The 22,155-nt window shown below is 42.2% G+C and overlaps 1 protein-coding gene across 13 annotated transcripts in view; it reads right to left on the bottom strand.

Moving 5' to 3' along the window:
* Positions 1-18,096, bottom strand: part of KLHL32 (kelch like family member 32) — a 247,118-nt gene extending 229,022 nt beyond the window's left edge. For 10 of the 13 annotated variants that reach the window (XM_047859200.1, XM_047859204.1, XM_047859196.1 and 7 more), the window contains exons 1-2: positions 17,699-18,096; positions 16,260-16,320 (exon numbers count right to left, since the gene is read on the bottom strand). The gene's annotated coding sequence lies outside the window, so the exon portion shown is untranslated. Of the gene's footprint in view, positions 1-12,269; positions 12,328-16,259; positions 16,321-17,698 lie in introns of those variants that run through there. The other 3 variants (XM_047859197.1, XM_047859201.1, XM_047859198.1) reach the window with 2 other exon arrangements.
* Positions 18,097-22,155: the final 4,059 nt, after the last annotated feature.

The raw sequence follows: 22,155 nt of genomic DNA, 5'->3' as shown, positions 1-22,155 counted from the left end.
GCAGAAATGACACCTAGGAAAGGCTAATGAGCTATCAGTGGTACTCTGAAGTAAATCCTAACGTGTTAATTATCTCAGGTTTCCAGAAGGCTTCTTACCCTGAAGTATGCTCAGTTTTTGATTGTGCATTTCATGTTTCTATTTTTGATTGTGCATTCCGTATCATCTATCAAGTCTTCCCTTTCTCAATTCCAACCATTTGTGCCATTGTTAAGGATGCTCACATTAGGCCTAGATGACGGTTATAGATGTACAGCACTCCTATCTTCCTACTGTTCTGTGAATCTATTCAGAACATGGAGCACCTCTGACTAACTTCCATACAACGTGAGAAAACTAAGACTTCAGGAAACAAAATGTTACAAATTTTCCCAAGCACCCAACAAAGTATGCTAAATAAGCATACACCATTTAGAGAGCAGGTACAAATCTTACTGCGGATTCCGGTGTCCAAGGAAATGAAAAGCTCACCTCCCTGTTTTCTATAATTCAAATTTAATTTTTATTCTACCACTTGGGAAGATGGTATGATCTGGTAATTAACACGGTGGCAAAGTGATGAAGGTGGGGCTGCCGGGAACCTCTAGTCTCCATGTCACCATGCATACCCCTACTTGACTGTCACTGAATCAACCATCATTTTCAGTCCTTGACCTACTGGATACTAGCAGCGTTCAAAACTGATAAATGCTTTCTCCTTGAATCATACTACTTCCTTGGCTTCTATAATCTCATCTTCAAGGAGGAAAGTTTTCCTCTTTCGTCTCTGGCTACATATTTTTTGCTCCTTTGTCCTCCTCCCTCTTCTGTACCTAATCATTAAGTGCTGTAGTTCCATGGGATTCAGTTTAATAATCTACTCTATCCCTAGGTAATTCCAACTCCAGTAAAAAGTGTATCACAGGTCTGAGTCTTCTATGATGTCCAAACATACAATAACCTCCTATTTGACATGATCATTTAAACATCTCCAAGACAGCTCAAATTGCAATTTCTTTCCCCATCTCACCTCTCCCCCAAATTGTTCCTCTTGTAGAATTCCCTTCTCAATGAATAGCCCCAGCATATACCCAGTTGCATGAAATGTCACCATCACACACTTGTACAGATATGTACCACCATCCACGCACATGTGGCATCCCCCCATACGGCTCTATGGAATGGCACCACCACCCACGTAGATGTTAGGAGTCACTAGGTTTCTCTCCCTCATTCTCAATATCTACTCCATCACCTAGGCCTAAAACTTCTACTTCTTAAACAGAACTTAAATGGTCTCTTCTTTTTCTCTAACCCCACCTCTCCAGGATGAGCTATAGATCTCTGATCTGAACCAGAAAAATGGACTCCAATGCCTTCCTATACTCAAGGAGTGTTCTCCTCCAATCAGAAGCCATTGCTAGCCTTCCAGGTCCTGTCACTCTTGCTCAATGGCTGCCCACTGTTCTCAGGATAAAGACTGGTATCATGATAGGCCCAGGTATAGTCCTGCCCATCCCCCTGTTCCAGCATCATCTCCCCCAACATTGTTCCTGGCTCTCTGTCCACCCCTGTACATTGTTGTGGCCATATTTCCTCCCAGTGTTGCAGTGGTCCTCTGCATAGGACTTCTTTCTCCTTTGCTTGAAGCATTCTCTATCCTCTGGCTTTCACCTCATTAATTTGTCACATCCTTCAGACCCCTCACCCCATTTTCTCAGGGAAGGCTTCCTCACCACCTCCTCAGAGCAGCTCAAAACCTTTTTTACAATCTTCGTAACACCACAAACCTCTTCTTCTCAGCAATTACTTCAACTGCAATTTTACCCTTTCTTTATGAGATCATTTGATGAATGTCCATCTCCTCTACTAGAGTGTCAGCCCCAAGACGATAAAGATCTGATCTGTCTTGTTCACCACTGACTCATCAGCACCTGGCACAGTGCCTGATTTCCCAACAGATGCCCAGTAACGATGTGTTGAATGAGCATTCTTGACAGAACAGAATAAATATTAATGAGAAAACTGGCAATGCCTCTATAAGCATATTCAAGAAGCAACAACAACACAACATCTTTTATAGCTTTCATCCTGAAATGTGAGCATGGAGGGGGATAGGGTTCAGCCAAGCAGATAAGGTGTGGTCCATGAGTCAAAGCTGCTCATTAGCATTACAGACTGAGAGACTGGGTAGTGGGAATCATAGGTGGTGGTCAAAATGAGATTGCCTACATTCTCATTACCCCCACACCCAGGGTGAGGTAATAATGGGAAGAAAGGCTTGTTCTCCTCAATGAAAAAGGAGAAACCATGAGTTCCCCAGGCTCTCCTGCTTCCGCTTAAGGATAACCTTAATACTAGACAGCAAAAATTGACCGAATGTCTACCTTGTGCTGGCAAGGAACCTTAGATATATTATTATACCTGATCCACATTTATACTGCAGAATAGGTGTAACTGTCCCACGGTACAAATGAGGATACTCGGTTCCAGGAGATAAATAACTTTCCCAAGACCAAACAACCAGTAAATGAAAGAACCAGGATTCAGCCTTAAGGCTGTCTTCAAAGCCATTCAATTGATACCCTCCCCCGCCCCCGCCCCCCCCCCCCCCCCCCCCCCCCCCCGCCCCTTGCTCGCCACTGCTGCCGCTGTGGCTGCACATAGAAGGGCAGCTGCAAACAGCCAAAGCCTACTGGCTGCGGAGGACATAAGTGGCTGGGGAACAATGTAATCCAAAAGCAGTTTCAAAATCACTAGCCATCAAGAAGGGCCAGAGCAGCCAGAAGCAGTAACAACAGCAGGGAATAAGTCGGATGTGGTGTCTGTAGCACATGAGAAGCATATGTGAAGGCTGGAACCCAGAAGAAAAGTTCTCCACTATCAGACCCTGTCCTGCTCCAGTACCCTCTGGCAGGGAACAGTGAACCAAAGAGAGCTAAGGGCTGATGCTGATGCTAGAGGGCCTTGGCCAGACACATGTTTTGTTTCCAAAACAAAACTAATGGAACTAACCCTAGAAATTTCCTTTGCTACACCAGTGGGAAGAGAAACACTTAAGGGGCTCAGTCAGTTAAGTGTCTGACTCTTGGTTTCAGCTCAGGTCATGATTTCATGGTTTCGTGAGTTTGAGCCCCGCACTGGGCTCTGCACTGACAGTGCTGTGGAGCCTGCTTGAGATTCTCTCTCTCCCTCTCTCTCTCTGCCCCTCCCCCATTCATGTTGTCTCTGTCTCAAAATAAATAAACTTAAAAAAAATTTTTTAACATTTTTTTTAAAACCACAAATAAAATTTGAAAGTGTGTTGTTTTGAAAATACCCAATTTGAGGGGCACCCGGGTGGCTCAGTCGGTTGAGAGTCCGACTTCGGCTCAGGTCACGATCTCACGGTTTGTGGGTTTGAGCCCCACATTGGGCTCTGTGCTGACAGCTCAGAGCCTGGAACCTGCTTCCGATTCTGTGTCTCCCTCTCTTTCTGCCCCTCCTCTGCTCATCCTCTGTCTCTCTCTCTCTCTCTCAAAAATAAATAAACATTTTAAAAAATTGTGAAAATACCCAATTTGGGAAAATATACAGATAAAATTATTGGACTCCTTTCAATAGTCAACTGCACAGGCTTCAAGTGTTTTGTAAGTGTGTGTGTGTGTGTGGGGGTGGGTGTGTGTGTGTGGGGGGGGGTGGGTGTGGGTGTGGGTGTTTGTGTGTGTGTGTTTAAATAAAGTATGTATTACCTGACAAAGAGGCTTAGGAAGAATCAGACATACACGATACTGGAGGTTGCCTAGAAATCAGTATTTCCTAAAAGCATGTTTATATACAGAACCTTTACTAGGTTTTGTGTATAAACATCTATAAATATCCAGAAGAATCAGAAGGTGGGTGGGGAAATGCATTTTGAGACTAAGTAAGCCATAGGTCTTAGACAGTCACTGGGGGTTTTTCGAAAGGAGAGGGAGATAATAATGGAAGCCATGTTTTTAAAGATAACACTCCAACAGCGTCCACAGCAAGGGGTGGAAGAAATCAGAAACTGGCACGGAGAGACCAGTAAGAAAGCTGCAGTGCTGAGGATCTGAATCACAAGAGCAGCCACCATGTCTGAAGGAGAGAGGACTCTCAAGATACCAGGAAGGAGAAACAGAGGGGCCCTGATCACTGAATATTAAGATAGCATACCAGTTATCTGCAAATAAAGTCCGACACACATGAAATATGGTAATATTTTAATTTTACACTGACATGCTGCTCCTTTAACCCACATTTGCTGAGCAGAGTGCTAAGCACTGCTGGTACAAAGTGAGTTAAGATCAGTATTTAAGTATTTAGAAAGACAAATACAGACACAGAATGGAGGCTCCCCAGGATGACCAGGGACTGGGCCTAACTATAAATGGGTATAAGGGTTAGCTGGGACCCAATGGGGAGTTACTCAGATCAGAGGGCTGCAAGCAATCAGCAGAGGCGAAGAGTGGGAAGGGACAAGAGCAGGCAAAGAATGTGTCTGTTGTGCAAGATGAGAAGCTTCACCGAGGAGACATATACACAGGTGTTTCATCATTTACCTCCCTTGAGTGTGCCAGCTAGAGCCAGATTGGGGCTGAGGACATGAGCAGATACCCCCTGAGTTGCCCTGAAGTTACTTTTAGCTCATTCTAATACTAAGATCTCCAATGGGTGGGGTTTTCCTTTTTTTATGAGTGTACAACGTATGCACTGGCATGTTAACATGATAGGTATGCACAGCTGAATAGAAGTGCCTCAGTAACAAAATATGTATAAATTCCTTTGTGCAGCAAGCTTCCTTCCCCTAGCACACTGAGTAAAAGCTTCTTGCACTAACCCCAAAAGAAGACAGTTCTTTGAGAACTATCTCCTTACTTGCTGCAAATACTTTTTGCTCAAACCAGGAGACTCAGGCTGTCTACTGGCTGACGCGCCCCAAGCAGCAGACCTTTGTGTTCGGTAACGCAAGGGAACTTACTGGGGTGATGGAAATGTTCTAAACATGGATTGTATTAATGGCTGTATAACTCTATATACGTTTACTAAAAATTATTGAAACTGTACTTCAATACAGTGGGTTAACTCTATGGTGTACAAATTATCCCTCAGTAAAACTATTCTTCAAAAGCAGTAAGAGCTGCAGAAGAACAGTAATACAGGACATGGAGAATTGAGAGTGGGGCAGGGGCTGGTGGGTAGCTGGAAGTTTTAAAACAGGGTGCTCACAGAGGGCTTTACACTGAAGGTAACCTCTGAGCAAGGCCTGAGGAAGGTGAGGGCATGAGTCGGGGACAGCCAGGAGGAGGTGCACTCCAGGCACAGAGAGCCATGAACTATGTGCACAGGTTCTAAAGCAGAAAAGGCCAGCGAGACTAGAGCAGGAGTGGACAAGGAAAGAATAGAAGGACAGGGAATAAGAGGGAGGACAGATGGTGCAGAGGGTATTGGTTCTTGGGATGGAAGCTATTGCAGTTTTGAGCAAAAGAGTAACACACCCTATGTCAGGTGTTGAAAGGATCACTCTGGCCACTGCAGTGAGTGGAATCAGTGCAAGGCACAGGAGACCCACTGGGAACCTGCTGCAGTAAGTTAAGCAAGAAGTGATGCTGACTGGGCTCCCAGTGGTAGCAAGGATGTGGTGAGGTGGTGAGAAACGGTCAGATTTGGGGGTACTGAAGGTAGAACAAGCAGAACTTCCTCGCTGCTTCGATAGGAGTTGTCAGAGAAGGAAACAAAGGATGGCTCCAAGGTTTGGGGTTTGAGCAACTAAAGATGCAGAGACCCTGGATGAGGCAGGTTTGGAAGAAGCAAATTTAAAAGCATGTATCAGGAATTCTGTCACTCTGCCATGTTATTTAAGCCTAAATTACTTCCGGTAATTTTGACAACTTTCTTTTAAAGATCATCATCACTATAGGGTGAGTTTCCTTCCAATATATTCATCAGTTAAAGTATTTTAGAAAAATGAATTGGCCATGCAAAACGTAGAAATGTTTATTTAAAATCCTAATTCTTGGTCTTTCTTGTATCCTGAGGATGGCTAAACAGCTTTTCTTATATAACTTCTCAATTATACTTCTAATGACATTAGTCTTAACCTGCTTGGAAAGGTGCTGCTGGTGGTCCAAGCTAACTAATAAAAGTGCAGTGACCCCAAATGGCAGTCACTCATCCCTGAGCAATTCTTCCTAAAGGATCCAGCTGAGCTGGAAAAAGCACTAATCGAAGGATGTCGGGATACTTTAATGAAATCCACCTCCTATAAAAATATCAACGTTAGAGCAAAATTCATGAAGCATCACAAAGAAGTGCCAAAATTCAAGGTCAATCTCTCTGGTGAGTTATTTCTCCTTAGAAGAAAGCTAGTATAAAGAGATGAAGGTAGGAAAGGTTGGATTCCTATCTAGAGATTTAAGTAATACTCTCATTTCATGAAATGCAATTTTTCCTTCTCGCACTTCTAAATTTATGTGTGTGTTTGATTCTCTCCATTTATTCTGAACATTTGGCCACCAGACTTCTCTATGTGATCATTATCATTAATACGTGAGTTAGAAATACAAATTAGACTCAGCAGCTGTGCCCAAGGCCATTACTTCCTATAATTTGGCACAGATGGCCAAAAAGATGATTTTGGCAGAATGGCCAAATGCTAACCACCTAATGAGGCTGCAGTCTCAAAACTAACTGATGGTAAATGAATTTTACAGTTATCTTCACCCCTCTCCTTTCTCTTACTCCCTCTCTCATTCTCTCTCTCTCTCTCCCTCTCCTTGATTCTCTCTCATTCTCTCTCTCTCTCTTTCTCTCTCTCTCTCTCTCTCTCTCTCTCTCTCTCTCTTTCTCTCTCTCTCTCTCCTGTCCTTGACATAAGAGGCAGAAACATATACCCTAACCCTGTTTTGGGCAAAGTTGTAAACGAAGCGTTTTACCTGGTTTTCTAGAAGGTAGCTCAATACAACAATTCCAATTCTGAAATGGTCATTCTTTAGGTCAAAAAATCTTTTTCTTCAACTCAAAAATATTTGTATTAAAAACTTTCCGGCGGGGGCGGGGAGGGGTACTTTCCTGCAATAGGGATTAAGCTGGTTTATCCTAACTCAGTGTCAGAGAAACCACCAAAGAGCTATACTGATGATTAATTAAATTAGGAGGGGCAAATATATAAGTATGGTATGTGCCTTTCATTCATACACTGACACACCTCAAAATGACTTCTCTTAAACTTGTAATTAGGCAACATTCTCACCCTGCAAAACCCTGATCACTTTCATAGATGTCTAAAATTCATTTATAATTCCATAAGCTGTCTAATGACAAGTTTCTTCATTTCCTTATCTATATATGGGTGCTTAAACAGTTTGCCTATCTTCCCCAAATTCCTGATAATAGAAATATTTTGATGCTTTAAGTTCATGATAGTTAAAAATTCCTTCCCCTGAGGCACAAGAGATACACAGTCATACTATTTCAGCCTATTTCAGTCTCTAAGAACAGAAATTACATTTAAAAGCCTATTAAAAACCTGCACAGCACCTTCTGAACCCTCCCAAAAATGAAGAGCGAATGACAATTCAAAACTGTAACTTCTCTGCTCCCAAAATCCTGCCGTAAAGACCTTACACTATTCTGCTGCAGTTCACTACTGACCTATGAGATCAATGACTCATAAAATTTCATGCACAGTTGAGAAACAGCATTCTCCATTTGGCTCATATAATTCCGTGTAATCACCATCAATGGTCTCAGTCTAAAAAGGTATAAACTAAAAGCATCTGACTTTATCTTATACAGGCATGTACATTTTTTAAACCCATCTAACAACTTCGATGTTGGACATTATAATGAGGACATTTATAAAGATGCTCTCCACAGCAATACACCTGATTAGTTGTACACAAATCCAAGTGGAAAGTTAGAACTTCTCTATTTTAGCAGGGAAGATATTAATCACACATTGTGACTTCTATCAAGATGGGGCACTTGTTTAGTAAAGAATTGCCTACAATGCGTAAAGGTTCATTGAGTATCCAGAGAGCTATGTGACCTCAGAACTGATCTGACTTGCTATTTTGAATGTGGATGACAAGAAAGCTGAGGCCCAGATCCAGGTGGCATGGATAATTCTAGGGAGGTAGGAATAAGAAAAAGAGTGTGAGCAGGCCACTGTGCTCTAGGCTTGCAGCTCCCAAATTAGACCTACCATGAGAATCACTCAGGGAAAGTTTTTTAATATGCACTTGCTCAGCACCAACGCAGACTCAAACACAATAAACAAGGAGGCTCCAGGAATCTACATTTTTAAAACAATTCTAGGTCATTCTGAGGACTGGCCCCTTTGCAAACCTCCGGGCTAGACTCATTTGTAGAACAGTGATAATACATAATATTCTAAAGCAAGATCCCAGAATGTATCATTTTCTAAAGCAACATTCCAGATGACCACTCAAAAGCACTACCGGAGCTTTTTTAACATAAACAGAGCATTTAAAAAATACATTATTTTGTTCCCATGATCCTTAATGCTATCCCAGTGTATACAGAAGGAGATACAGACTTCTGAGATCAAGCCTGCCCAGGCAGAACTGAAAACTCAAGGCATCTGACTCTGAGTCCCCTTGCTCTTCCAAACCATGTCATTGTGCCTGCACCCAGCATCACCGTCACCTCACTCCACAGAAATACTACCAGTGAGGGATTTTCTGTTCTGTTCTGTGAGAACAGCCTTGAGAAAAGGCCTTCTCAACTCTGGCACTGCCACGTAGGAAGCCTGGAAGTTGGCCAGGGAGAGAATTGCGGCTGACTTCCATGAGACGATCCTCCTTCCTGGCTGAGATACTGGGGGGTGCCATGCCATCACAGAGAAAGACCCTCTCCTGAAACTGTCAATACACTCCCATCCCTGAGGTCAACCATGAGGCTCCAGGTAAGGAGAGGCACCTGATCCTAAAAGAAAGCTCCTGAGTCAGTGAGATCAAGCTTCCTAAGTATCTTGGTTAACAGTGCATCCAATCCATTAGGTGGGCTCACTTAATACTGAGATACAAGAGGTCCTCTTACATCCTTTCCTCTATCTATTAATCAAAAAAAGGAACAGTAACCAACAGCTGCTGATTGAAGCACTGAAAGTTCACATATGAACAAAGAATGATGGCAATAAAATTCTGAAGCAATCACAGGATATGGTTTTTCAAAAAGAGGTGAATACAGAGGAAGCAGAAGAACTCTAATAACACAGTGACCAAAAAGAAAAATACACGAATCAAGGCACATAGTTAGAGGTTCCGGGAAGTTTATGCCCCATTAGGTCCAGAGGTAAAGAACATCCTCAATTTCACAGACAATAGGTAGTGCTTTTGGTACTACATAGTTAAACCACATAACTAATGCCTCCTGTCCTAATTCCATGCTGACCACACCGTTAGAGCCAGGAAAGAATGTGCTGGCCAAAGAATTCCACCCACATCTGCAAACCCACTGACAGTTACATACATCATATACATTAATATTTCATTTAAAGCTATCAGCACAATGTGAGCAACACTAATTGAACACCATGAAACACAGAAATCAAAAATGGACAACTTTGTAAAAGATTACAAGGTCAGAGAAGGGAAATTTATCATAAAACCCTACAGATGACACTAAGATTCACAAATTAGGATTTCAATAAAAAGTCTAATTAAATGCTGTGTAGAAAGGCCTAAGGGGCTGTGCATGAGTTTCTCAAATGACGTTTGATCAATTAGGAAACTCTATCTGTAGGTGATATTAAATACCTTCAAGAAATGATAAATAGCTTTGACCCAAAGCCAAAGAAGATAAGCTATGCCCAAATTAAATCAGATTGTAGGTAATTAATGTTTTCATAGAAGAAAGAACCAAAACCTTCATTCCATATTTCTTTAGGCTTTGAATTCTTGAAAAACCAATCAGCCATATCAGCTCGTGGACATCATCAGTCTGGGAAAGACTAGTGACTCTTCGAAGCCGAAGGGTTATTGGATTATATCTACACTACTGCCTATCACAGACAGCATTAAAAAAATGCCTCCTTTCGGGGAATGTCAAACAGAGCAGATGAGGAAGCAAGTCAAAGAGGGACTCTACCAAAATAAATCTCTTCCATTCAGATATCTACCTCAATTATGAACCTAAATTTCTAAAGTAATAACCATAGCTATTGCTTGGAGAGTGGTTGAAAATACCTTCATATTTAAAGGAGACATGTTTTTCTTAGTAATATAATTTTCTAACTTTGCTGGTTTGTGAATTCAACGCAAACACAAGATCTGGCACTGATGCCATCTTGGTTACTGTATTTTTCATTGTAGAATCCACACTTCACTGTAATTAATACCCACTTCCCATCAAACCTTTTTGAATTTAATTTTACTATGTTCTCTTCCAGACCCACAGTGATCAAAGAAACGGGTAAATGATATTCTATCCTTGACAATCGATCACAAATTTAGCATTAGCAATTCCCTAAGCCTTTTTTATTTTAGGTATGTAAATTAATATTACTAACCAATTCCTAAAAATACATCTTAATTATTAAATTGCAACACAGTTAAACGCTGAAATAAGTACATCCATACATAACACACCAGAGCACACGTAGCACATGAAATAGTCTTTTCTGAAAAGATGTGCTTTGTGATTGACGATAGGATAAAATCAAAATTTAGCTTGGCATATGGATTCCTAAAGTTTACTGTTCAGGTTACCTTCTCGTAAGTGACTTTTGTTATCACTGCCACAAAAGTCACCAGTGCAACGTACTGCTTGAAGGCCCCACTGCTGTCTGGACTACCCCCAAGACCACGAGCTATGGGGGGTGACCCTGAAAAAAGTCCGGACACGCTGACCTCACCTGTACCCCTAGGTAGTCAGAGAACTAGATGATGTGAAAAAGTAGAAAAATTACCGTTTGTGAGGAGGAGTTGTTGCTTGGTGGGAGTGGGGGAAGGGCGGATAGTGGTACAGAGAACAAAGGAAAAAAACGACTTGACTAGAAAGTATTCTCTTTGGGAAGCCTTTAATCCTATCTGAGTTGAAAGTGAATTTGAGGAGTTTTTTCTTTGAGCCTGGTGAGCTCTTGACCTTTTCATAAAATTTACATAATTCCCCATGAAGGGAAACCCCTAGTTGTCTAGAAGAATGTAGGCAACCATACCGTGACCTCACAGAAAGGCTAGGAGGTCTGTACCGACCAGGTCCCGGATGCTATTATTAATTCCACAGGGGGCACAAGGGGACCCCTGAGGAAACCCGATTATAGAGCCCTCGGTGAGCTGCCTAGGCAGGAGGAAAGGGACCCTCCCTCCTTTTTCCTGTGGCCAGGCTGAGCCTCGAGGATGAGTAGAAAACAGGGGAAGATAGCTTGCCAGACAGGAAAGACACCAAGACACAGGTCTCTCTCCCTTGGGGGCCCACCCAAGCAGCTCACCACTCACTCAAAACTCCATTACACTAAGAGGCTAGCTCCTTCGTAAGGCTGGCAGACCAGGTTAAGACATTTTATATGGTACATGAAACTTAAGTGTATCCTACCCTCATTTGGGGGAAGGCAAAGGTGGGGCAGTACGGAGAGGCAGGGGGAATTAGGAAGCACCAAGATCGTATTATGCACCAGGTATTGCGCTGCATGCATATTTTATTTAATCTCAGAATAGCCCTACAGTCTAGGTAATAGAAGTCCCATGTTACAGATGAGGAAAATGGGACCTGGAGGGCATATGTAGCCAGACTGTAGACAACAGAGCCAGGAAGTGTCAGATTTAGGATTCAAATCTGGGTGCCCAGGCTCATGTTCTGCAGGCTGAGCCGTGCTCCCCTGCACATACAAGTGAAGAACTAGAACTCACAAATAACAAGGCTTCTAAGTGATGATTTAAATGAAGTACCAGAACTTATGTCATAAAAAATTGCAAAATGCCTCCTCCACTGCTCCTGGAGTCTGTCCCATTAGCACTGAATGTGTTCCCACTGAAGCACTCAGCCAGGATGGGACTAGTTATTCGATCCATATCCTGTATGCCAAACCGGTTGCGGGTTTGGGGGAGGAAGTGGTGGTGGGGAGTGGGGGAGCCCTGGAGCCCTGTTTCTAAGTAGCTGGAACTGGCTCATCTGGCATGAAGAGAGGAATATATTATGCCTCAAATAAACATGTATGAGAAAGTCAAGAGTCTAAGAAAACTGCCAAAGATTTTCCTTCTTCATTTAAAAATCATCTTATCAGGTCGGTAATTTCAACCTTACAGAACTAATTTAGACAAACTTACAGTTTTCTGTGGTTTCGCTTTATGCGGAACTAATCTGACTCCAAAGCAAGTTTACAAAACCGTTTTTACATATAGTTCTTTTAAAAATCTCACCAAAGTTTATTGTGCTGTATGTCTAAATCGAATTCAATTAAATGCATTAATGCATTGCAGTGTGCATCTGAAACAAGGCAAGAACAAAAAAAAAAACTCATGAAGTTCAGCACTTCCTCAGCCTAGGAAAGATCTCAGCAAGAAGGCGATGGGAATTGAAGGACCCACTTAGACTTAGACGTGACAGGACCAGGAGATGGTGAACAAAAGAAATTCCATCTATTAACCCCCAGTAAGAGGGGAAGTAAGACGTTCTAAGGTAAATTCACAAATTCTAGTCTCCACTCTGGAAGAAATTCCAAAATAACATCAGCCAATTATATAAGGACAAGGAAAGGGGAGTAAGGTGCTACCTAACACAGAGATTCTCTCCACTGGTCTACAGTCACTGTCACCAAAAGACTAAATAAGAAAGGGGGACTCCTCACATCATTGGCTCTGAATAGTGTCCATTACTTTCCACATATATCCGTGAAGAGCAAATCATCATACTTGATGGGAGTTAAATCCCCCCAACTTTAAAGCAAACTCCTATCGTGCCAAGTGTCCTCAGTGCTAGACTCTGGCTAGCTATGACACGTTTCTATTTTATTTCCTCCCGTTACCTTGTGCCCACCATCCTACCCACTCACTGCAGATCTAGTACTTGAATACAAATCTTTCTGCTTGCTTGTCACATTTTTTTTTCATATCTTCATTCAGGTAACAAAAATACTGACCTAAGCAAGACCAAGAACAGAGTACATTTATTTGTCACCCTGGGTTTGAGTGTCTATTTTCAAAGAGCTAGCAAGCAGCTTAAATTTCTCCTCACTTGCCCCATAGATATGAGACTTCATCAAAGGTGTATCCAACATCACAATCTGCATCTGCAAGAGCCTCCTTGACCTCTAAATCTATGGCCCTGCTAAGAGAAAATGTCTCCACTGACATGGTCTTCTCTCATCTAATTTGCACAATCTCCTGCCCATACTTGAAACTCCAGATACTTGCCCAACTCCAACTGAATTCATGTAAAATATCTGTGTACACTTTCTACATAAAAGCGGTATCATGAGAGGAAGTCAGGTGCCAGATGCTGGATGTTACGAATACGGACACACTGGGGCACCTGGGTGGCTCAGTCAGTTGAGCTTTGATTTTGGCTCAGGTCACAATCCCAGGGTATCTAGCCTGGCGTCAGGCTCTGTGCTAAGCGAGAGGCCTGCTTGGGATTCTCTCTGTCTTTCTCTCTCTCCCTTTGTCCCTCTCCCCTGCTTGTGTTCCCCCTCTCTAGAATAAAATTAAAAAAAAATTTTTTTAAGAATACAGGCACACCATAATAGTTAATGAGTATTTACTGTTTGCCGGACTCTGCATAGAGAATTTAATACTTGGTTCGTCCCTTGCCCTATGTCAGTCTTTAAGAAGAATCAGTACTATCGTCTCCAGATTCTCCCCCATGTCTACAACTCTCTGCTAGTCTCCTTCACCACCCTGTCTTCCTCCACCCCCTGCCACATACCCCTACTTCCATGTTCTTGCTGCACTCCATCTTGAAGACCATATTTCTGACCACACAGCTTGTGTCATCCCTTCAGCAACAATGATGAGCTCATCAATATTAGATATCATGAGCATCATCCTCTCAACTCACATTTCCAACTGACTGTCGCTTCCTTTCCATCACTGACGGGATCTTCATTTACTAGAATCAGACCCAGCCATCAAGGTTCAGCACTAATCCTCCTCCTACACAGGAATAATCTGACCTCTACAATCAGAGTACTTTCTAATTTTTTTCCTGTATCTGGACTTCTACAGAATCTGATATCTGGATCTTAGCATTTAACACACAACTGCCTGAAAATCACAATTACGTACATGTCTATAACTTCCCTTAGGTAATCAGCAGAGAAGGAGAGGTGTGAAGTGAGGAGGGCTACTGAGGTTGGAAGCTGTCTTTCATGGGTCTGGTTTAACTTCCCACAGTCTCTGATTCTCTATCTATACAATGGAAATAAAATCCCTACTTTACAAGGACGTTAGGGAGACAATATAGATAGTAGTCTTCCAAACACGGAAAACATGAAAGAAGCCGTAAAAGTGGAAGCTACCAGTAACAGTAAGTTTGTTTGCTCTGATTCCTTGAGGGCAGAGCTGTTCTCCCCACAGGGCCAAGCTAAGACTTAGTTATGTTAGTATTAACCAACATTTCCATAGCTCTTTACTAGAGGTGCAACATACTTCCAGGAATTGAAAACTGAAATGCATTTCCTATGAAAGCATCCTTCTAGAGGGAGATTTTAAAATAAGAGAACTCTTAGAAGCCACTGTTCAAATCTTCGCTTTTTTTTTTAACTACATCTTTTTGGATCCACAAAAGAAATGACATAAATAACTACTTTCTGACCCCACCAGGTCTGCTTCAGTGAAATCCACTGACATCTCTGTAGTATCAGTAGAAACATAAGAAAATGGCAGCTTTTCAAAAGGTATTTGCTTTATTACAAGATGCTGTTATTTAAGAAGTAAACAATATTTTTTATGTCAGTGTGCTAGGAGTGAATATCCTTTGGGAGTTCCCGTTTATGGTATTCCACCCCCCCCCCCCTTTGGAATACTGCAGTATTCTGTGGTGGGTTTTTAGCAAATTACCTAAAGCCTTAATAACAGGTTTTCACTGAAAGGCTCAGGATGCTCCTTTTTCTTTTCTTTTTTTCTTTTTTAATGTTTATTTACATCTGAGAGAGAGAGAGAGAGAGAGAGAGAGAGAGAGAGAGACAAAGCTTAAGCAAAAGAGGGGCAGAGACAGGGGGAGACAGACTCTGAAGCAGGCTCTAGGCTCTAAGCTGTCAGCACAGAGGCCGATGTGCGGCTGGAACTCACAAACCACAAGATCATGACCTGAGCTGAAGTTGGACGCTTAACCAACTGAGCCACCCAGGCGCCCCAGGATGCTCCTTTTTCTGACCAACTTTTTATTCTACCTCTACCTACAATGTCAGGTACCTGATTTACTTTTTCTATACTTTATTGTATGTGCCCAGAAAAAAAAAAAATTAACCCAGGAACACAAGAAGTTTTAAATTATAAATGCTTTTGTTTCACCAGTTTAAAAAAAAAATCCTCTTTTGGAGCACTTCATTTTCTTTTATTTTCTCTGAGGTATAAGAGAGAGACTGAGGAACTCTAAAAAACAAACTTGGACCTGTTTATTGAAGAAAGGATATGGCACGTTTTTTAGACTTACTATCAAAACCAGAAAACTCCTAATCACTCTTACAGTGATAGATGTATTTGCTCACATCAGTATTCTATAAGAGAAAAATAGTTAAGAACTGAATGAGAGCTCAGTAGCTATAGATTGCAACTGGCAGGCCACAGGCCACATGTGGCCCAAATACATTTTTAGTGTGGTCCTTACAGTTTATAAAATTAAGGACACTTCACATAAAAACATGTAAGCTTCTGATTCCCTTGTTTTACAACCAGGGTGGCAACAATCAGCTACAGGCACGTTGGAGCTGCCCTTTTAATAGTGGTTTTCATGTTCCACAGGCCACAATCCACAACCCCCCCTCCCACATGGCAGGACCGCTGGGCCTGCTCCACTCCTTTATCTTACCTGTGCACTGGAAATGCAGACCCAGGTTTTTTTGTTTTTTTTTTTTAAAGCAAAGAACCTGGATCCAAAAAGGGCTTCCCCATTCACTAGCTCTGTGACCTTCCACAAGCTCTGAGTCTTGGGTCCCTTCAGTTTTATTTAACCTGAAGCTAATCCCTTGACCTCATCAGGTTGTTGTGGGGAATAAAAAAGAAGAGTGGAAAAGTACTTCGTAAACTGTAATATAAAATATTTGTCATCTTTATTCATTTCCCAGTCCCCTGTCACTTGTATAAATCCCCTCTACTTACCTCAGCTGTTACTGGCTTCCTTGTTCCTCATATTGCTACTCTGTATGACACAGTTTAATATCTAAATAAAAAGAATTTGATATATTTCCTTGCCTCATTTAATAAAAGGTAAGAAGATGAACAAATATCAAAGAAAAACAACATGTATTACCAAATGTCAGTGGATCTTTACTAGGTCCTTTCTGTTTGTAATGAAGGTATGAAATTAGTGCAAAGTGTAATTACTGGATTGCTGATCCCTTCAAGGGCTGTTGTAAGTTCACCCACTAGGCACCTGAGGCCTCAAAGTAAAACTCACAGCCCCATCATTAGGGGTTCCTGTGAGATATGAGCATTGATCTCCTCCCTGGGCCTCACCCAGTGCTCTGGTAAATGATCTGGTCCAACGGGAAAACAAAACAAAACAAAACAAAAAACAAAACAAAACAAAAAACACAAAAGGATCTATGAGGCTCTCTCTGTGCCTCCCTCCTCTCAACATTTCAATAGAAACTCCAAAACCTTAGAATCTGCAGTAATAAGCCATGGCACAAATTCTACACCTATATCTATCAACATATAGATATATGTAAAACAAAACAAAACAAAACAAAAACATAAGAGCCTTGAAATAAGTCAGAATCTTCTCACAAATGGGCAGAGGTGCAGACAACTGCACTTAAATAATGTTGCAGTGCCCACAGAAATGTTAGCAAAGATTTCTGTCGTGAATGCTCTCTCCTTACATTAGGAATTCACTTATGTATTCCTGTTCTGGTCCATTTGCAATAGACCACCCTTGTGGGAGGAACCACAATTAATTCCTCTTTTACTTTTAATATGAAGATAATCATGCCTGAGTGAACTGCAGGATATAATGTGGAATTAGAAGGGAAAGGGGATTTTCACTGGACTCATTGTTCTTTATAAGATCTCCAAAATTGGAGTACTTTATGATTCAAGACACAATCCGTTGAAAACCCCGTCTGACGAATCCGTTTTGAAGCATACCATATAGCGCATTACCGCTTTCCTTGAAGTTGAATGAAACCATGCCCAGAATACATATTAACGGTTGCCAAATCACCACATGGCCCTCAGCGTGTATTTTATTTTTTTTGAACGTAATAAATAACAACATCATTTTTTTAAAAAACTATTTCTTTCAATAGACGGCCCAAGGCTGATGTTTAAGCAAGTCTCCTTGGCAACCAAAGAGCACAGTACGTCTCGGGCTGGGGGAAGGGGAGAAGGCGGGGGAGCAACTCCACGGTTGGTAGAATAAGTAACGGGAGTAGTAATTGCTCCCGCTAGACGACGCTGGTAGAGCTGCACCGGCCGCATACCCCTGAAATTTTAACTCCTGTCTCGCCCCCACTGGCGCACCAGCGGCCTCCCACCCCCTCCCTCCGGGCCACAGGCACCTACCCCGAACAGGTTACAAGGAGAGACTGGCTTACCCGATGGGGTGAGCGGTCTGCTGGGTTATGTATGTACCCGAGGCGGCAGCGCAGGCACCGGGCGCTCCCTGATGCACAACGGCTCTGCTTCTCCCCCACGATGCTGAGGTTAAGAGAAACCGCAGTAGCTTCGCACTGTCGGTTTGGGGATGCAGTTGTGAAGACAAGAGCGCTAGCGCGTATGTATATGTGTGTGCGCGAGCGCGTGTGTTCAGTGAGTGAGCGTGTGTGTGTGTGTGTGTGTGTGTGTGTATGTGTGTGCCCGCGCGCTCCCGGACTCTCCCGCGGGGAAACAGTGTTTGCTAGTAAATAAAAAGCAGCAGCCAGCACCGCAGGCGGCGCGTCCCGGCTCGCTCTGCCCCAGGCGATCGCGTCTGCCTGGAGACGCACCTTGGCGGACCCCGGGGCGGGTTCAGACCGTGATGCGGCTCCGCCCCCTCCCGCCTCAGGCGAGCCAGCGCGCACGCCCGCCCCCTCCCTCTGCGCCGGCCATCCCGCGCGCACGCTCCCCTCCTCCCACACCAGCCGCCGGGGAGGCGCGCACGCCGCGCTTTCCCCACCCCCCACCCCCGCTCCCGACGGCGAGCCAGCGCGCGCTCCCGCTCTCCCCGGAAGTCCCCCTTCTCCGCGCAGCCCGACTTCGTGCTCTTTGGCACCTGCGCTGTGGGCCGCTGAGTCAGAACTACAGTCGGCCTGCGCCCGAAGCTGTGGTGACCGATACCCGAGAACCCAACCTACCAGCTCCCAGAATCCCTTCCCATGGCTGGAGAGCAACTGGCGGGAACAGACGGTGTGACCTCAAGCCCTGTCCCTCTGCTTCCCTGACACTACTGACTTGAAAAGTTCACATCGCCACTATTCCTAACCACCCCTCTATGGCTTTATGGTAATGTTGGGAAAGACTTCACGGTAACTTTAAGGTTGGATGGGAGCCCTGAACCTGAGAAATGAGGAAGGGTATTTTGGTTACAGCTAATTCAGCATTAACACCGTAAACAGACAACAACCTCTGTTAAACTTAAGGGCTTGGCCCACTCTTGTGCCACTTGCGGGTCATTGATGTCATTCCTATGTATAACATGCTTACAGCACACACTGAAGCAAAGTGCACAACTTTAATAGGTAAAAATATTCCATATTCCACTTTTGCAATGAAAACCTTGGTCCGATGCAGAGTTAAGCCATCAGGTATAAGAAAAATGAAACTAAATTGGGGTAAATTGTGCTTTGTTTAAAGTTCAGGGTTTAACCTACCACAAAGATGGAATTTCACAGAATGGTTAAGCCTCCTCTCTGGCAGGTTTGTGTTCTACACTTGAGCAAGGAACAGTGCCTTGATCTACTTGTAGGTGTCCTTAACATTTCCATTAGCCTCAAAACAATTTTTGAGGTTCGGCAATTTTTTCACTTTCAGACCCACAGGTTTTATGGGGCTGTTTGCTACCCCTGCCCCATACCTTGGGGCCTGACTCTCTGGCTTCCAGTCCATCATTCCCGGACTCTAGGGCACTGGAGGCCTACTTATCTAGCAGTCTTGGACCCCAGGATAGAAGCTGGGAAGAATGACAAACGACAGACTACAAACACTAGGTGCAGTGCTATTCTCTAGAATTTTTCATATGCATTTGTTATTTTTCATGGGGTGTGATTTCATACCAGAAGAATAAATGTGAAAGCATGTTTGAACCCAAAATACTGACTATGACTGGTGTCAATAAACACTTCTTTAAGATTCATAAAATATTTGTTATTAAGTTGAATGCACTTAAAATTTTAAAACCATCTAAGAGCTCCTGGGTGGCTCAGCCATTAAGCGTCCAATTACTGGTTACGGCTCAGGTCATGATCTCATAGTTCATGGGTTTGAGCCACACACCGGGCTCTGTGCTGATGGTGTGAACCCTGCTTGGGATTCTTTCTCTCTCCCCTTTCTGCCCCTATCCAACTTGTGCGCGCTCTCTCTCTCTCTCTCTTTCTCTCTCTCTCTCTCTTTCTCTCTCTCTCTCTCCCTCTCAAAATAAATTAAAAAAGTATTTAAACCCGTCTGTTGATTAGATTAACTGTTTGGAATAAATAGAAGGTATTTATTTAAAATGGTTAAGTAGAACAAAGAATATAACTGCAATTACACAGAAAACAAAAATCTTTATGCCACCAAGTCACCATCTGTGTGACTATGTAAGGTTTCTTACTACTCAAGCTGGGTCTGTATTGTTTGTGATAGGTAGTCCTACCCACTAGCACAATGCCAGTCACATACTAGGGGCTCAATAAATATTGCTGACTGATACATGGATATTGAGGAACTAAGAAAATATATGTTAAATATCTACTAAAATGTCTAGTTCAGAGAGGGTGTTTTTCCCCCTAAGTGACTCCTTAAGATTGATTTAAAGTATAGGTTTTTTAAATTAAAAAGCCTTTATTTATCTAAAATGTTGGACGACTCCATAGTTAGACAGTGATCAAAACTCAACACAAATGTGTATTCCAGTATACTCTGTTACTAGAAGAGCAAATAGGTATTTCTCTGTTGGATACCATTATATATGATCTTTTCCCTCATAAAGAAAATAGCTTAAAACAATACTTCCCAAAAGCCGTTCTTTGAAAGGCTAGTCATTTGTTCAAGAATTTTTTTTGAACTCTTAGAATGTGTTAAGCAATGTAATTGGTGTAGGGCTTTCAGTTGTCAATAAATAGACATTGTCTCTGTTTCAATTTAGTGAAATTATAAGAGATAAGCTAAAGAAAGAAAGAAAAAGTATGGATCTTTTCATTGCAAAGTGACAAAAAACTACTCCAATGAATTTAAGCAAAAAGGTATTTGATGGGAAGATAACCATGCTAAGAATCTATGGGCAGCCAATACATACAAGCAGGCTTGGAAATCTGCAAGAGTTAGAGTAGTTAGTTCCCAAAGGGCACAGACACCATGATAACAGGATCACATCGGGGCAGAAATATCATGATAGGATGTCTTTCACTGCTGTTTTGGTGGACCCCAATCTATTGTTCTTTGATACTCCCAGTTCAGATTCCAGCTTCCAGTTGTCCTAACTTGTAGCTGGGGTAGGGAGGGACCCATTATCACAATCCACCAGATTTGAGAACAAAAAGTGGACCCTGGGTGTCTGAAAAACAGCATACATTCACACAGGAAATAGGGAGCCCATCAAATGAATTAGGGTAAGACTGAAAACTGGGTCCCTGTCACATTGTTGTATTAAAGACTGAGATCTTGGGGTGCCTAGGTGGCTCAGTCAGTTTAAATTTAGACTCTTGATTTCGGTCATGATCTCACAGTTCGCGGGTTTGAGCCCTGCATCTGGTTCTGTGCTGACAGCATGGAGCCTGCTTGGTATTCTTTCTCGCTCTCTCTCTCTCTCTCTGCCCCTTCCTGGCTCACATGTGCTCGCTCACTCTCTCTCTCAAAATAAATTATTTATTTATTAACATTATTTATTTATAAACATTAAAAACAAATAAAGACTGAGATCTTGTAATAAAGAAACCTCTTTCACTTTTTTAAACAACTATCCTAGAGTTTTGTTGAGTATGGAACACTTTTTTTTTTTTTTTTTTTTTTTTTTTTTTTTTTTAGCTTAACACACTTTAGGAAGCATTTTGGAACACGGTAAATTTTTGTAGCTTTTTTCCCCCATCTATCATCAGCTTGTCCATGAACCAAAATGTGAAAGCCTAGCATAAATCTACTGTTATCAAACTTTTATAAAATCTGTATTTTTAACAGCTCTGTGATGATCAGGGTTGAAATTGTCTCTAGACAGCTCAGATTTCAACCTAAAACTACATCATAAAAGAAAGCTATGGCATAGCTCCTTCTTCAACTCCAGAACAAACACCTGTCTTAGCTGCCTTGTCCCATAGCAAATGAGGAAGTGCCATTCTTAATGCCAGAGTCATGGTATTCTGTCACAAACCAGTGATGACATTAAAGAGTTATTGAGCCAGATTTCTAATTACCATACTTCTAGAGAGAACAGATCATTATTAATTATGCCAAAACCAAATTTGATTTCTGGCTGATATTATCCAGTTTTCAAGCAGAAAATATGGAATAACTCTGGCTAACACCTCAATTTATTCAATTACATATGGGTACATTTTGTAGCTAATTCATGCCATTCATCAGGAGCCAGTATCACTCAAAACTAGTTATACCATGGGAAAATCTTTTGCCATTAACATTTTTATTGTGTATATTTTCTGCCACATTCTCTGGTACCAAGCATTGTTGTTGCTTACGTTGTTTTCAGTCTAATTCAGTCTAATCAACTAGACACATAATGGATGTTTACTAAATATTTGCTGAATATACTGAATAGAAAATCGTCTTTACCAACAAGACAGAATATTTTAATTGCAGTACTAAGTAAGTACAAACATAATATAAAGGGATTTGTAGTCATTATTAGAGTAAGGCAAATTTTAAA

This window comes from Prionailurus viverrinus, chromosome B2 (assembly GCF_022837055.1).
Source record: "Prionailurus viverrinus isolate Anna chromosome B2, UM_Priviv_1.0, whole genome shotgun sequence".
Taxonomy (NCBI): domain Eukaryota; kingdom Metazoa; phylum Chordata; class Mammalia; order Carnivora; family Felidae; genus Prionailurus; species Prionailurus viverrinus.
This window is presented reverse-complemented; position numbering and strand designations above follow the sequence as displayed.